Consider the following 17,361-nt stretch of genomic DNA (forward strand, 5'->3'; position numbering starts at 1 on the left):
GTGCTTTATCACTTACTACGCAGTTGGCTAAATTCCTTTGATAAAAGCTACTGTGACCGTACCTATATTGGCAGGACACTCTATAAAAATGAAAAACAGTACCATGAAAGACAATTTAGGTATCGCGTCGTCAAATAAATGCTTCATGAAGATATTTGTAGCGTTTATGCGCGACTATCAATCGTCAATACAAAGTGGAAACGTATATCATTCACCTACGTTTTATATGAACTGTATCATGCGTAAGACTGACGAGCGGATGCTATAATTAGTTATTATTTATAAGGTTATTACATGCTCGTAATAGTGCAAAGTGCAGTAGCTATGTATTGGTTCATTCACTTATCAACGACCCGTACGTTGTCTTCTTGTTACATGTACTCTTGGCTACGTAAAGGTATATTTATCTACTCTATTAATATTATGATAGAGGATTACTGTGATTGACATTGATTAAAAGTCCCCTTAAACTGCAGCATTTGAATGTAATTGAGAACCCATCAAATTATTAGGTAAGATACTTCATCATCTGCCTAGCCTTTTCCCAATACATTGGGGACGGCTTACAGTATAACCGAATGCAGCTAAGTACCAATTATTTACAAGAAGCGACTGCCTATCTGACCTTCTTAACCCAGTTACGCGGGCAACCCAATACCCGTGGTGAGACCGGCTGTCAGACTTTCTGTCATCTGACTACCCGTAACGACTGCTAAAGATGTTCAAATGACAGCCTGGACCTACAGTTTATCTTGATTTACAAGGTCCGATACCTGATGTTTCAAATGATCATAACAAAAGCATTTTCCTTTCATTATGACAAAGCGAACATTAATAAATAAACAAAGAGATCCATTTTAAAAAATGATTGGCATCCGGATACAAGTGCATAGCAAATTAATAATGACATAAATATCTATCTACATTATACGAGTTCCTCAAAAGGCAAACGTTGTAAAGGTTCTGTTCCGACCCAGGCCTTTTACGCGCGTGGCTGTCGGCCAGCGGCCCTCGACCATCGCGGTTACCCAGTGCGTCAATAGTCGCAGTGAAGAGATGACCGACACACGTCTGGTCATCGGCCAGCCACGACAATCACCTGTTTCAGAATGGTACCTTTAAAATGATGATTCAATTGCTACAAAACGAATGTCGACATACTGACATGTAGCAATTACAGACGGTTAGAATTTATATACAGCATCTGTTATAAAAATGCAACAGATTGATTTAATTATTTAATAACCAGGTGGTTGGAAAAGGGCTATCTAACACTGAAAGAATTATTGAAGTTTCTGTGAACTTCCCCAAGATTCAGTTTGTTGAAAATGCCGCATGCAAATCAGGGCAGTAGTTTTGGGTACAAAGCGGGCAGAAAGACGCGGTGGAGACACCATTTTATTTGAATAATTGATGATGATTTTGATCAAATAAACCGAAATCCGTTCTAGCTAGTTTTCCACCAAATTCTTTAAAACGACGATTTCATGTAACATAATCCAAGCAGTAACTGTTATAGTTGAACCATCCCACGTAAGCGTACGCACATTCATTTCATCCATTTACATTACGAGTGTAATCTAGATAGTACAGATTAAAGGGGTTTTAGATACCAGTAGTCACGGCGACATCTACCATAACAATGGTAATTCTGATGTAATTCTTTACATTGAAGTTAAGTTAATGGCTGTTTTCGAGGATAGGAAAATAAAGCCTATGTTACTCGGAAAGAGTGTAGCTTTCCGACAGCAAATTAATTTTTAAAATTTGTTCAGTAGTTTCGGAGGCTTTAATAACTTCCTATATTAATAGCTTAATAATTCTCCACTATTAAGTATTATATGGTAGGACATGCAATTTGCCAATGCACATTTTGTTATACATATAGCTAGAAGATCTCCATGAATTTGAACTTATGTTTCAAACCGATTTTCCAGCGAATTCCGAACTCCAAGCTGAAAACGTACTTCCTAGCACTCTAGTGTTATAAATAGCTGCATGAATTCAAACATTTGCGTATCTTAAATCTAATTCTAGCAGCGTAAATCTGAACTACGTCTGAACGTCTGAAACCAGTGAACCCGAGCACCGAGCCACGAAAATCACCCTCTCTATTTTTGATGCAGAATATAACATGCCAAAACGTTAAAGACAGTGCACACTACACTATCAAACATGTTTAATTGAAGTTGTCTGTATTAATTTTCGCAGACATCAATTTGACATTAATCGAAAAGAAAGTTGGTCAAAATAAGACTTAGGTCCAAGTTCACCTACAGTATAAACGTCAGTTTCTTAAAACAACTGTTTACAGCGAATTTTCAGTCCAATTTTCAAAGTAAACTGATGTTTTCCGAAAAACGATCGTTTATGTCGTCGGCGAAAATGGGCCTCAAAGCTATCTATGTGAACAACGCAAGCATGTTTTTACGAGACTTTGTAAGTATTGACACCCTGACATTAAAAAATATAAGCTGAAAATAGAAGCTTCGAACATTTGTGCATCGCCCATCCTCGATAAAGTCTAAGTTATCGGCATGACAACCTCAGTGCGGATACAGTGATTGAAACAATACATCTAGCCAAAGGGAACAGTTCCCTTTGTGGGTCAACACACTGTAAGATGATGCACACACTTAACATTGCGAGGCAACGAACTCGTTTGCAAGTCAAGACTTATCGTATGTACAGACCATTATCAAGGAAATGGACTGTGTATATTTTCTTCCTACAGACAGTACATTTACTCGATGTATATTATTAAAAAAAAAATGTCTTTTCTATAAAAAGGGTAATATATAAAAAAAACTATCTCGACGAATTGAAAACCTCCTCCTTTTTGGGAAGCCTATTAAAAAAGAAGACAAATTAAAGAAATTCAAGCAACACAAAGTTAAAATAATTTGCCATATTATACACATAGCCATACATAATGTATATTTATGTTAATAATGACATTTGCACCAAATCTTCCTGTTTATTACTCTAACTATTTGTGTCACCTGGTAACAGATATAGGTAACTAACAATATATTATTAAAATAACATTTACAAATATGCAAAATCATCAAAAATTAATAGTAATTCGTATGCACGAAAATAATTTTGTAATAATTTGCAAATGTTAATAATGTTTTATTTTTAGATATGTATTTACATTATTATCATATCCGTGTGTTTAGTGTCTGCGCATCAAACTGAAACTGGATTCAAAATCCCTGAAGAATTTGATTAATTTTATATCAGCGAGTACTAACCAAATATGTTCAAAAGTATATGTTACTAGCCGATTTCCCGCGGTTTCACCCGCGTCCCATGAGAACTACTGCCCGTACAGGAATAAAATGTAACACAAAAAATATTTCCTCTTTTTATATGCATAAGCATGGATATATTTCTAAATCCATCACGAGGTTAGAGAAATTGAATTGTTATATTTATATGATTATGAAAATCGTAGTAATTAAGCGTATAATGTGCGCCGACCGTTACACTAGGCTTATTAACGAACTGCGGTACATTCTAATCTCAACCTTCCGGTCTTGTAATTAATACCATTTCACTTCGAAATGTTCCACGTGAGGTGCAATATGCTACAATTTGCATTCAAAAACTTCTAATTGGTGTTTTTTGAGTTCAATTAACATATTATTACGGAGTGTTAATTTTAGGAAAGTTTCGTAAAGACTAATTAGAAAGTTCGTTACATAAAGTTTTGTTATTTAATGTTTAATTATCCCGATTTAAAACAAGTACATATTTTATGTCAAAATAAAGAGTTCTAAAACGCATTATTTTATACAAATTGTCAATATTTTTACGTAATACATAAATAATCTATACATATACATAATAAAATGATAGGAAAGTCAAAACTGTACATTGAATATTTTTTAAAAGAATACTTGGGGGGTGATCCATGATCGATTCTGAACCCAAATATGTAGTTTTTAGAATTTTTGTCTGTATGTCTGTTTATCTGTTTGTCTGTATGTTTGTCCCGGATAATCTCAAAAAGTACTGCATGGATTTAAATCAAATTTTGCATGACTATTACCTGGAGGCCGGTTCAACACATAGGCTATATTTTATCACGCTATCACCCACAGGGGTTGAGCAATGAACGATTAAATAAACGAAATTGGAAATTCTATATTGCCCACGCAGACGAAGTCGCGGGCAACAGCTAGTTATATTATAAATTAATAAATAAGAGTCAATAAAAGTTCGTCTGAACCAGTATACCTATTCTAAATATTTATGTTATTTTATCCAAAAAACAGAAATTGATTAAAACTAAAGCTGAAATCATCAGGATACACATTTTAGTTACCGATGTGTAGTCAAATCGACCTACCTATTGAAATCGATCAATCGAATCACCATCGACAAGCCCGTACAAGCGCAAGCGCAATCATTTGAATATCGAATAGAAATTGCTGCCGACGATCGACAGCACAAACCGGAAAATCTGCAACGATTTGTAATACACGCGATCGATAAATCTGAACATCGGTTTGTATAGAAAAGTCGTTAGTCGTTACGTGTGAAGTGGCCTTATCAGATATCTTTTTTAACTGTATTTGATGTCATAAACAATGATACTTCACTTTTTACCACAATTACCACAATTTTTCGTTCGACATAGGAGTCAGCTGCGTTTCCTAATAAAACGTGACTTTACCCATTTATATTGGGACGGACATAAAATTCAAATAAAATATTGTCAGCAGAAATATATCTATTGTTTTACTAAACATTAAAAGAAAAAAAAGTGGTGCTAATTACCAGCAGATTATAAAATCCATCTCCTAAAGTCATAAACTATCCAGATTACATCAAAACGAACGCCTGACACATGTATTAATTAATTTAAGAAAAAAGAGACTGGTCTCAGCATCTCATTATCCCGAGCACGTCGTAAAACCATCTGAGTGAGACGTAACTCGACTCACATTCACTCGAGACCATTCGCATCATACAGTGCAATCAAATTGTCGTATCGTCAATTATTATATCGCTTAACAATGTGGATGATAGACCAATCAGTCAGTAGGCCAAGTGCTTTGTCATACGCGTTTGAACGCAGCCTCTGTCACAGACTGTAGTTTGATTGTGATAGAGAACACGACTAGAATAGGTCAGAAAGACCTGTTAAATTAAATGTGCCCAAATATCCTACGATTATTACGTATGCCAGTCTTAATATGTATCTATATGATAAAGCACGTGACGTCATCGCATCGGAGACAAGCCGCCTACTCAGAATCGGTGAGCGCGAAATGACGCCCCGACCTGAGGTGATGCTGATTGCCACCGAGGCGTGGGCGCAATCCCTTATGCATACACACATCTATGATATCAGCACTCATTATAATTAGACCAAGCCGATAAAAATACCTCCTGTATATTTATTATTCCATCAATCCCGATGATAGACTACGCACATCATTTGCAACATCAACGCTGTGATAAAAATAGCCGGATAATTAATTATAGTGATTATTGTGGGCTTGATGATCAAACGTGTCATACAGATGTATATGTAAATACAGATAGGTAGGTGAATGAAGATCGTTAGATTATTAACATAAAATAATCACTCTGTGAGTCCAGCAAATATCAACTAACGATCAAGGCTGGTTGCATAAGCATAAACATTAAACACTGGTTACGAGTGATATACAAGGTTTTAATTGCTTTTTAGTATTTACATAAGTCGAGAAGGCAAGTTCAGTAGTTGAAGGTCATGTAAAACCTGAATTACCAATAGAGTGGGTTCTAATGTCACCGTTGACTCAGAACAATAAAAATAATAGCTCATCATATATCTGCTAAGTTGTAAACATTGCATTTTGAGTACGCCGGATGAGTGTGGCTGACTCACTACGTCCGTATTATCTCTGCCCACAGAACAACTCAACTACTTATTTATGGAAGAAAGACTCATATGTGGATAGTCGTCACATTGTAGTTTTCGTAGTACGAATGATTATTTACTTGATTATATCTCAAGTATACTTAATGTCAGACCTGAGTATATTCTCCTGTATTCATGAATCCGATTCATACGAACTACTAGACCTTATCTTAAGTAGACCTAGAAGCGTCATTACTATCATTTAAGCCAATCAAAGTATTGACGTTCCCTCAAAATACATGTGACGTTCTGTTTAGCTGAGAAATCATGTAGTAAGACCTCCCACACAGACCACCCTCTCAGTGATTCTGAGTAACACCACCTGTTCCGAGTGACTCAATAGGTGATCTTGCAAATAAAATCTTAGTATATGTATAATAATATGCAATAAACTTTCCACGAATGATACTTTCGTTGACATCTCTTTTAGGCCCATAAAATAGACCATCAGTTTCATACTGTTAAACCATGCTATATTCTCGAGTCCAAGTATTTTGATTATTTATTTATTTTACAGCGAGAAACTCAGAAGTATGAAATTAATGTTCATAAAGAGTTATTCTGTTTCGGCGTTATCAATACAAGTACTAAACAAATTCTGAAAATTGCTTATCTGACAGAAGCCGACAACATAACAATTATTGTTTTCTTTTAAATATTTATTGTCTCTACGTTTCATTCCATAGATCATTCATCTTTTCTATCTACAGTGCCATATGGAGAACGAATAGCCTAGGATATATCTCTATTCTCGTATCATGAAATCCTAATGCTTATGTGTGTTTGTGTGTTAATAGGTAAAGTTTCTTATCCAGCAGATAAGATAATACTGCATCAAATAGTTCAGTGTACAGATTGCCGCGGTATTTTGATACTGGCCTACAGATTAAGATGTGTGGTGTCTATGTATGCTCCAGAATACTTTGCAAGTAGGCTACTCGCCCACGTGCGGAAATCGGAGACATAGAGGAAGTAGTATGCAGCAGGGCTGATCACATGCGCTAATCAAGGAGAGTCAGCAAACCCCAGGGCCAAGGCCTGCCAGGGCTGCGGAATTGTTCGAAAGAGTTACTTCGGCCCTGGTACATTAAAGGTCTATGAAAAAACATGATGGGTTTTAGTCAGTAAAAGTCTGACATTCCCTCGCGCTGGACGGGTCATTTGATGATTTCCCGATCAAAAGGAGCCTAACGTACAAGGGTTCCAGTCAGTAAGAGTCTGTAAGAGCCTGCCTCTGCTGCAACCAAAGAGGGACTTGACAACTTCAGATATTTCTCACCTTTCAAAAGAGGAGTGTAAGGTTATAACTTCTGGATCTATTTATGTTTGACTGTATTTATTATTGTAATTTTAGTACAGCACTCTCAAAATAGATGAACTGCGAGCGACCACGCTAAAGAATATTAGTTTAAAAATATACACGCAATATCGTATCTAGATGACTCTCATACAATAACTGACCACGGAAAAGCTACAAATAGTCCCGATATTTATGTCTTATCAAAACAGTTTCATTTAACAGTTCTATTTGTAATTTTGTGTCTTTCAGCATAGGGCTAGGTAAAATTTATTAATTTATGGTTTAAAAATTAAAAAAAAAAAAACATAAAAGCTAAAAGGAAGTTTTTTATAAAATAAAAAAATGAGCTTTGTTACGCTTTTAACAAACTAAAATTATAATTATTACATTTGAAATTAAAGTTGAATCACTTAATTTCCATTATCAATTTAAATCAAATTATAGGAGTAACAAATTATTATAGCTTTTTTTATGAACATATTCTTGGCGTGCTTTCAAAAACAATGTTTGTACCGTCTTCTTAACAGGCTTCGTGTTATTGTTATTGTATGAATCATTATTATTGCAAAGTTTCGTCTAAAATCGTAACAAAATTCATCCGGATAATCGCCATGTCAGATTGCTTGTTTATATCCAGCTCTTTCTGTCATCATCAAGGCTGTTCTGGAGCCAGTAAAATTCAAGTTTGCTGGCCAGAAACTGGTCAAAATAAAGACTTCTGACTATATCTCCTCCGCGAAATATTTATTACTTAATTAATTACTTTTCAAAACTTCGGCTTAAAATTATCGAATGTCCCTACATATTATAATACACCATGGTATGTACAAAACTCTTCTTTCATCATAAATTATATCATCATAACTATAAAAATCTTACTTCGTTTATTAAATCATTGTGCTCAAATCCCTAACCATTATTTAGCAAGCCGTGGCATATCTCTCAGGCTTCCGCGAATTTTCATAATAATTATTATGCAAGCGTCTCGTGTGAGGTGGGAAAGTAATTAAGTATTAATTATACGGCGTTGCGAAACTTCCTATTAGACTATTCGACAGTTATCGACAAGCTAATAGTAACCCGGAATACTAGAGGATTTTCCGATCAGCCAACGTGAAAAGACTGATAATGGCCTTTAATATTTAGTTTCATAGATAATTCTTACTTTTACATATAAACGCAAAAATGGGCGGAGTTAAATATTTGTGCTGTCACGCCACAAACTGCTGAACCGATTTAGAGGAAAGGTGTGACCTGGAGACAGATACAGGCTATGCTTTAACTCAATGTAGGACATAGCTCCTTCGGGAAGCTAGCTAAGTCTCGGATAAAATCAGCATATACAAAATCTAGCCTATCATATGTTCAGCATATTTTTATAATAACCGCGCACTACTCGAGGTGATGAAAGGAAACCCCGCAACGTTTTTACTCATATTAATTAGACTAACATACAAACGTTAAGAAGTCAAGCCCCCCAGAGCGTACGATCTCGGCGCTCAATATTGAGGTCAGCCAGCGAGCCAAATGAGCAACACTTATCTTATATTTAACTGGCTTTTTCTTGCCGTTTCACCCGCGTCCCGTGAGAAATACTGCCTGTAGCTGGATAAAATATAGCCTATTTTACTTGGGAAGAGTGTGGCTTTCTTGCAGTGGAAGAATTTTTCAAATCGGTTCAGTAGTGTCGGAGCCTTTCGGGCACAAACAAATGATATTACATCTAACATAATTGAATGTATAGTTGTACTATCTCGCGGTTCTACGTGCATCCCTATTTTAAGCGAACATATGTAGATAGAAAAGTAAACTGTAACTCTCGCCATAGTAACTATTAAATAATCTGTGCTCTCGCTCTCAAATAACTCGCACTGATTTATTCTCTTTCTCTTTTCTTTTAAGATTATCGCGTTCAAAGTAACTCTTTATTTTTTGGCACCACGTTGCAAATCTTCTATCGAGTGAAAAGATAATTTTCCCCAAGTACTTATAAGGCGATGTTATTACCTGTGTATTGCAATTGTATATTACTTTCTAATTCATAAAGTCGCAAAAATATGTGTCGCTTGACAAATCGTATTGACGCATCACGTAGCAATAGATTCTATACCAATAGATATTGTGAAGCTACACAAAATCATCGTATGACCCCTTCTGCTGTGGGTGCAGCATGAGGGAGTGTCAGACTCTTACTGATTAAAACCCATCATGTTCCTTCTTAAGCTCTTTATGTACCAGCGCCGCGGTAACTATTTCAAATAATCCCGGTAGGCTTTGATCATGGTGGACCCCACTGGGGTTTGCTGACACACTTTGAAGACCGCTCCTAGCTGAAGACTAATACATAATACGCTGTGGAGTTTGTTTGCACGTACTAATCTCATGAACTACTGGACGAAATTGAACTTCTTACATATATAGCCCATTATCCAGGATAGCAATAGCTTTTTCTCCGGATGCACGTTGTTTCCACAGGACACTAGTGAAAGCACCGGCTGAAGCCAATTTATAACTAATGTACTTGAGTGAAACACCTATGTATTTAGTCCGTAGTTATTTTTGGGTGTAGTGCCTTCAAGGAATAACCGAGAAAATGGCTCGGAATCCCAAGGGCGATGGAAGCGAGGCATGTCACTATCCGTACGGAATAAGAATAGGATCTCTCTTTATTTATAACTTTCTTTGGAAGTTATTTATATTCATCGAACGTATATAACCTTAAGGTACAGTTTTATTAAGTATTTGACATAAAATTCCCTTGGTACACTGCTGTCGTAGTTGATAGACCTACTTTTATTGTTGTCATACTAATACATGTTATGTACGAGAAAGTTTGTGTGTTTCATGTCCAATATTTATCAATATTTTTAATGGAGAATACGGTTTTGTATTTAACACAGATGGATGGTTATTAATCACATTATTCAATTAATATGCAAACATCATTATCATCATCTCCCGAGCCTGTTCCCAACTATGTTAGGGTCGGCTTCCAGTCTAACCGGATTCAACCGAGTACCAGCGCTTTACAAGGAGCGACTGCCTATCTGACCTTCTCAACCCAGTCACCCGGGCAACCCCTTGGCTAGACTGGTGTCATACTTACTGGCTTCTGACTACCCGTAACGACAGCCAAGGATGTTCAATGACAGCAGGAACCTACAGTTTAACGTGCCATCTGAAACACAGTCATCGGTGTCTAAGATAGACTTAGAAAGTACATACAAACTTAGAAAAGTTGCATTGGCACTTGCCTGTCCTGGAATCGAACCCACGCCCTCATACTTGAGAGGTTGGTTCTTTACCCACTAGGACTAATATGCAAACAGTTTCGTTTAAAAATGTGGTTCAAGTAGATAGAAATAAGCTAAGCAAAGTTGTTCAGCAGTGGGACGATAAACGGACGAAAAATGACTAACATCATAGAGCTTAAGTTATTTGACGAGTAAGTACCTACCCAACTGTGCAGAAGTTCATTGAGCAACCACAACATTCACACGGCTCTTGGTAAACAAACAAAGAATACGTTCATACGATCTCGTATTATAAGGAAGGACGGCCACGAATGCCATATGCGGTTAATAAATACGTTGTCTATAAACATCTTAGAGCATTCCACTAACTGGACACGACATTGCCATGTACTCCCCCTGCCAACATACGAGACCAAGGGTCATACGTCATTTTAATGTGTACGTCAAGATTATGCTTGTCATTATCAATTTGTCGTGAAAGCGGACGTAATCATGTGATCGAAAATGCGTATGCTATCACTACTGTTGACACTATTGTTATCGTATCCAGTAGGTTCAATGCTCTAAAATAAACATAAGTACAATTAATATGAAATTGTACGTTCATAATGACAATATAATAACTCAGTACTCATGGATTTTAATACAGAAACTGTACAAAAAAACACATTTTTTAGTTCGGTTCCGGGTAATTTTCGGGTCGTCTGGACAGATGGGTCCTTGACACTGGTAGATTGAAAACTTGAATGTCAAAAGGTGTAAATTATTTAACGTCAATTAACGGCAAGATTGTCCAGTTTAAAAGTTTTGTGTGAAACCATATTAAGTAAACTTATCACATCAGAGTTTCAGAGCTTAGTCGAATAGATAATTGAAAAAAAAACAGACAAAGTCACGGTGCACCACTAGTGTTGTAATAAACGGGTTTCTTTGAACTACTATACGAGTTCCGTGAATGAAGTTCGAGACCGATGTTTAGCAAAACCACACCATTCTGAACGGCATGCCTGCTGCATAGCAAGACGGTTTTTAGAACCATGTACTGGTTCAGTGGTCTAAATACATGCCAAATACTTTATAGTAAGTAAAAGCTTTTTATTCAGGACACCTTTTTTGACAAACTTCACTAAATAAAGTAGATATTTTCAGTAGTAACTTGCTTTTTTCGCGTTCCAGGGTAACTACTCCTGCTAGGGTGAGACTGTTCGAAAGATCGAGTTACCGAGGCCCTGGTACACAAAAGGGGTCCAGAAAGCTTTAGTTAGCAAAAGTCTGATTAATCCTGCTGCACCCAAAAAGGGTGAGTTTATATGAAGATTGGGAAGAATATCTTAAAAAAGGGTGACTATACTGCTCACCCCCTATAAGAGCATAATCAATTCGTTATTCCTGAGTGTTCCTGACAATCCAAAAAAGGTTTTTCTAATCGAGTTTGAATATCAGAGTGTATATTGAACCGCTTTTAGAGGTGGTTGCTCTACTTATTAATTTTCCTCTAAAAATGGGTCGATAAACCCTCCTAAAGGTAACTGGCCTGTCAATTGAATATCCTCTTTCCTTGCTTACAGTGACAAAGTATCACAAAAAAGGAATTTAAAGTACTAAATGGTTGGTAACAAAGTGTGTCGCCAATTTTCTTGTTAACTTGCCACTTACTGCCGGCATTCAATAAGGAGGAAGCGTGCAATCTCCATTGCACCCTGATAAACGGTCGATGCTCTCATATCGCATTATTTGCTATTAGTTGTTCACCCGCGTTCTGTGGGACCCACTGCCCTTACCGGGATAAAATACTGCCTGTTACTCAAGAAGAATGCAGCTTCACAACAGTGAATTTTTCAAATCGGTGCAGTAGTTTAGCGGCCCTTAGGGTACAAGCAAACAAACAGAAAAATGATCAAGTGCAGTTCTGAAGTTGGTGACTAGTATTATCACGTGAGCCCAATATATGAAATGGCTTGAAGATGCCTGACAAGAACAGTATTCTACGCATTGTTAGCGTCATAATTGGCCACTACTGTAACTTTTATTCCCAATATCACTTTGTAGGTTCGTATTATAACGACTGTTAGCAATATTGTCACTGTTCAAATATTAGCAATAGTGAGAATAAGTAGGGCAGACCCACGCACACAATCCACATCCTTAAGCTGTGATTAATTAACATTAAATTGGGCTCGAAGAATATTGATGAATGAGAAACGATTACATACAGAGTAGAATAACAAAATTGATATTAGATCGGAGTCAGAAATAAATCTTTGAAGTTGGTAAGACAACAAGAGAAATGTAGACATTTTTGAGAGTAGGTATTTAGGCAGCGTTCAAATGACGCTGACATTCGGCGACTGACTGACTGACTGACTGTCAGTCGCCGAATGTCAGCGTCTATGCATAACATATCGTCGGTTATGTGTGAATATTAATGTCAATCCAATAAACTAACATACAGTTAAGTTTGAACAGCCTTATGGCCAACTGCGAACTCGTCCTACCCCGATTCAACACAGTTCAACAAAGAATTTCACGAAAACATAGCAAGTGACCACAAATGTGTTCGCCCTTGAGCCGAGCCTACAACAGTGCTCAGTGAAAACACCATAATATCTGACGTTGAACAGACCTACGACCCAAGGTTGCCCAAGCCCATTGAATGCTCGGGATTTATGTGCTGTTCTAAAAATTCTACTACAAGTGTACATTTAACGTAGAAGTAAATCTGACGCAGTAAAATACTGGTTCTAATTTTAAGAGGGAATAAAACTAACAAAATACTAAAGTTAGGACTAGTGTCTTAACCAATATTACAAAACATTTTTTTTCCCCCCTTTAGGCTAAGAAACTACTCAACTGATTTCAATATAGGAGGGTTAAACTACTAGCTACTCCACACGGGACGCGGGTGAAACCGCGGGAAAAACGGCTAGTTAAGAATAAATTGAATCGATTGATTCTGAAATAGATCGTACAGCTGGCCAGCGAAATGATTGGTTTAGTGAGCCAAGACCGCAATTTTTCAACAGGACACCGTAGAGCAATCTACAAGTCTACACTGCTACAGTAACAACGTAAATAACGCTCGTCAAATAAGTTTGCCTCTCTGAACTTCCGAGGCCAGCCATTTGATGCCTTGCGCATGCGCTTACTTAAGTATATCATTGAAAGGAAAGACCTTTGCAATTTTTTGCATTAATACATCTATCTAACAATATCTCCTAAGAAAGTAGCGCGCCAAAATGCGAGTGTTTGGGGGACGAGGAACGTTACTAGCTCCTTCGAACCGAACCACTTTCTTCAGAATAAAATCAAAAACCAATCAAGACCAATCTTTCACAGCTTATCACACAAATATTGACCGAATCGGGAATCGAACCTAGGCCCATCAATTCGGTGGTTTACAGACATAATTTATATGAAGCTAATGTCATGCCTAATCGAAATGGATCGGTTGTAAATAAAGAACAACAATACGAGTATTATGCATCAAAAATATGATATTTCATGTGCAAGTGCTCTGACTGCGGGCGAGTCACACTTGGCTGTCTGCCAAGCCCCGTGCGATATCGAGAACAATATGTATAAGGTACTAACCCACCACGATATAACGGCACACCTGCATCGCTATTCGCTCGAATGGATTTCTAACAGCACCCCAAAATCCAGCAGGTTTAACTCTACCTCTATATTTTAGCATCATCTGCATAGCCTTTTCTCAAGTATGTTGGAGTCGGCATGAAGTCTAATCAAATGCAGAGTACAAGGAGCAATTGCCTATCTGACCTCATCAACCCATCTACTTGGACGACCGAATACCCTTAAGTAAGACTAGTTGTCAAACTTACTTGCTTCTGTCGCCTTGTAACAACTGCCAAAGATGTTCAAATAACCATGCTTCTAAAATCCAGCTGACTGATTATGATCATCAGCAATCATCATATCCTCGCTTTAAGGCTGTGATAATAGACCTACAGATAGCGCGCGAGTTGAATGCAGTCGGGGTCTGAGGTAAAGAGCCCCCCGCCATCCGCACGCCCCACCTCACGCGCCTGCAGTGTAGTACTGTGACATCCTTGTCAACTATCATACCGCATTCCTAAGCTCTGCATTCAACTCGCGCGCTATCTGTACAAGTTATGCAGGTACTGAAACTTTCAACCACCCAATATCTATTATTTGACTGTCAAACTTACCCCCATAAATGGTAAACTACTCTTAAAGTTTGATGACGAGCGCTATGGTAAGTATTGAGCAGGTTACTACGTAATACATTCTAAGTAATCAAATATTGAAAATAACCGTATAATATCATATGACTGTAGTAAAGTTGAAGCTTTATGATGTCTTAATAAGTATTTTTTTATGTTTTATAGTGAATGTAATAAACATACTCAACATCAATTCAACTTTACTATTGCTTTAAAACCAATCCCATAATCTCTCTATAATTTCCTAGTTCCGTGTGACTGATGACTGAGGCATACTGTACAGCTTTTCAGTAATCAGTATGGTTATTTCAACTTTCTCTGTACCAGTCAAACCAAAACAAAAGTTTCAAAGATCCACAGTATTCACATGCACATATGGACCAGTTACAATGTCTTCATGCCGTGGTCGGCTCAGTCAGTCAATGGGTGGTCAAGAGTTTGCTGCTGACTGTGTCAACAAGATCTGTAGATGGGTGACCATCTTGTCATAATGAATTGTTCCGTGTTACAAGCACCATAAATTAGTAGACCCCGGCTGACATTTCAACAACATTGGCAATTGTTACGTGTAGTGAGAAGCCAGAATGTCTGACAATCAGTCTCACCAACCTACATATATTGGGTTGCCCGGGAGCCTTGGTTGAGGCAGTGTCTCTTATCTGCCTAAAAGAAGGCTCCAATCACAATATTTTTGTATTTTTGGTAACGAAATAAACATTTTTGTATTTGTAGTGTGATAAGCAGTATCACCGTGTATAACACTGGTACGCCGGTGCACCCTGTTAAACTAGAATCTGATTCCAACATAAATGTGAAAAGGGTAGACAGTTAATGACACTGACTATTAAATAAAAACCATGTTAATAACCAGCAGCTTAGTTAAAAGTTCCTTTTTATTATGCTTTGGCAAACAAGTTTACTGCAGACCATATTTTGAGCTGGAATCAGCTAATTATCTAATGGGTATACCTAAATACCATTTAAATGATTATAATGATATCTTGTAATTGATTTTGTGAATGGTAATTTACTGATTATACAGAACAATAGTATAATTAGATGTAGAGAGTGTATCTATAATTTGTAAGCAAATTACAAATTTTTAAACACTTTCAATACAATAAAGTAACATCATCTACCTAGGTCTTTCAGCAGCTGAGTACCAGTGGTTTACAAGGAGCTGCCTATCTGACATCCTCAATATCATAAGAACGGCCAAATATGTGCAATGACAGCCGGGATGTACACATGCCCTGCAAAACAGCCATTTGTATCCAAGATATTGTACTTAGAAAGTACATACGAACATAGAAAAGTTGCATTGGTACTGCTTGACCTAGAATTGAACCCACAGTAATTGAGAGGTTGATTACCCGCTAGGCCACCATGACTGCAGTGCAGCATAAAATCACTATTATATCAAATTGATACTACTTTTAGAAACAATTAGTAACAACATATTTCCTCATTTCTCTTTGCTTATGTTAATGCAGCAATTTAAATGATTGATGTTCTTTAATTAAGCAATAAAACTTGCCTACTTGGTAGCAACCTGCTTTGTTGTCTATACCTTACCATAAATGTGCATTTCCTGGTTGACTAGGATTATAGAAAGTGTTTACAAATTCTTGCTTTAAAAGTTACAGATTTCTTAAACTAAAGAATATTAGATACTGATTGCTATTTCTACAATAAAAAAACTTTGAAGAGTTGTATGAAGGTGCACCGCAACAAATAATGAGACAAAAATAAAAACTTGAAGCAAACCTGTCACTTCACAGATGTAAATAAAACCAAACAGGTATCACTTACTCTGACAAAAACGCTAGTCAAGAGAAATAATCGCATTTACGTATCTAAATTCGTATTCAGGACAGCCGAAACCGAGTTCAGAAAGTGTTACACATACGATAGGTGAATGTACGCGGACACAAACTAAAATTAGAAAAATTATATCTAAACTGTACTAAACTCAAGCTAACTATTTACAAGGCTATTCCCAACATCTCCAACCCACATCGCCAGCGTAATATAAAGTTCCTTACCTTAATTAAGGTCTGCAAATGAGTAATTCGTTTTTGGAAGTCGACACTTTATTTCTAAAAAATCCGTTTAGAAATAAATACACACTGTCCATTGTTACCAAATCATCGTTACACTATTCTTGAACTTTGCGCACATAATGTATTGTTAGAATAATACACGATTTAGTCAAACCGTGGTATATTACAACTATACTGACCTGAAAATCACTAGTAAAAACACTCCCCTTGTATCGCGACTGCGACCATTGCTACTAACTAGTACTAACGTTTATTTTTTTCGATACGACACTCACTGACTCACGAACTCACGAACACTCACTTGTCCATAGACTATCGTGCGTGAAAAATTGTAAGGCGCTCACTAGACGGCCAATTAAATTGTAACATGGTTTCAACTGACAGTGACATTAGTATTACTATGTATAATCTATGCTTATACTAATCTGTGGTCAAGAGACAGACATCGATTGCCGCTGTGCGCCAAAGCATGCTACGAAACTCCATTCGAGTCCGAATTTCAAAAAGAAGATGGTTTGGCACTTCGCCGAAAAAAATTGCCTCCACTCGTACTTAATCTTTCGTGCTGGCGCACGGTAATTTCGTTTGGAGCTAATCTTGTTCTTTAATTGTAGCGTTT

General features: G+C 37.0%; 1 protein-coding gene across 6 annotated transcripts in view; it reads right to left on the minus strand.

Moving 5' to 3' along the window:
- The window catches only part of LOC110382349 (F-actin-monooxygenase Mical), a 64,515-nt gene extending 47,486 nt beyond the window's left edge, over nucleotides 1-17,029 (minus strand). For 5 of the 6 annotated variants that reach the window (XM_021342955.3, XM_064035599.1, XM_064035637.1 and 2 more), the window contains exon 1: nucleotides 16,725-17,023. The gene's annotated coding sequence lies outside the window, so the exon portion shown is untranslated. Of the gene's footprint in view, nucleotides 1-16,724 lie in introns of all 6 variants that reach the window. The other variant, XM_064035544.1, reaches the window with a different exon arrangement.
- Between the last annotated feature and the right edge of the window lie 332 nt (nucleotides 17,030-17,361).

Source organism: Helicoverpa armigera, chromosome 1 (genome assembly GCF_030705265.1).
Source record: "Helicoverpa armigera isolate CAAS_96S chromosome 1, ASM3070526v1, whole genome shotgun sequence".
In the NCBI taxonomy this organism is placed as follows: Eukaryota; Metazoa; Arthropoda; class Insecta; order Lepidoptera; family Noctuidae; genus Helicoverpa; species Helicoverpa armigera.